We start from the raw sequence: 1,074 nt of genomic DNA, 5'->3' as shown, positions 1-1,074 counted from the left end.
GGAGCAGATGAACCCCACATGAAGTAGAAGCCAATGAGATGGAGACCAGTACGAAAGAAGAAACGTTCTGTAAAATTGATAGACTTTGTTGTATTTTAATTTTGTGTTTGTAAATTCTGTACATTTAATTAAGTTATTGTTAATTATCTATTGGTTATAACGTAAGTGGCTATTGTTGGGGCGAACAATACTAAGGAAGGGCATTGTTACGACTGTGGAAATCACGTAACGCTGGGAGCATGCGTGCTGGAGTTTTCTCGAATGAACATGAATTTGCCTGACAGCTTGAGTGTGATCGGGATGCCCCTTTTTTTAGTATATATAAGCCTGGCGAGAAAAACCAGCTGGAGATAGGCAGATAGATAATTGAGTCAAGCGAACAGTAGGCACCATAAGTAAAGCGTATGAATCACTGTGATTTATAGCGTGTGTTATAAAGGTTGTTAAGCTTAAAGTGACTGTGGAAATTCTGTGTATTACAAAAAGCTGTATCGAGAAATAATAAATTGGTTTAATCAAGAAAGGACCTGTATCACTGAAGTTCTTCAGAAATAATTTATACCGGAAATTAAGAAACAAGCAGATACTTAACAATATTGATTCTTAGATCAAGTACACTTTGGAAAGATTTCTGATGTTATATACAGCATGAATATTGAATGCTAGCTGGTTACCTGTACAGGAGTTCTCAGTTAAACTATTACTGTGTGCTAAAAGTTTGTATCGAGGAAGAATAAAGTGGGTTAATCAAGAAAGGACTTGTATTGCTGAAGTTTCTCAGAAAGAATTTATACCGGAAATTAACAAACAAGCAGATACACAACAATGTTATTATGGCTTGCCAATAAGATAGTCTTTCATAGCTAAACTGACTTTTCCACAAAGGACATTATCAATTGCAGTATAACTTATAAGTGCCCATTCAGGAAAAGGGTTTGGAACAGTTTCTATACCAAATTTGTCTTCACATCTGAGCAAACCATTGGAATTAATAGAATGCACATGATATATCAAACCTCATGTGTTTTTAGATAAATTTATTTTCATCCCATGCACTTATAAGTAGTCCATGTG

Source organism: Limulus polyphemus, unplaced genomic scaffold (genome assembly GCF_000517525.1).
Source record: "Limulus polyphemus unplaced genomic scaffold, Limulus_polyphemus-2.1.2 Scaffold1077, whole genome shotgun sequence".
NCBI classification, from domain to species: domain Eukaryota; kingdom Metazoa; phylum Arthropoda; class Merostomata; order Xiphosura; family Limulidae; genus Limulus; species Limulus polyphemus.
The sequence above is the reverse complement of the archived record's forward strand: the minus strand, read 5'-3'. Positions refer to the sequence as shown.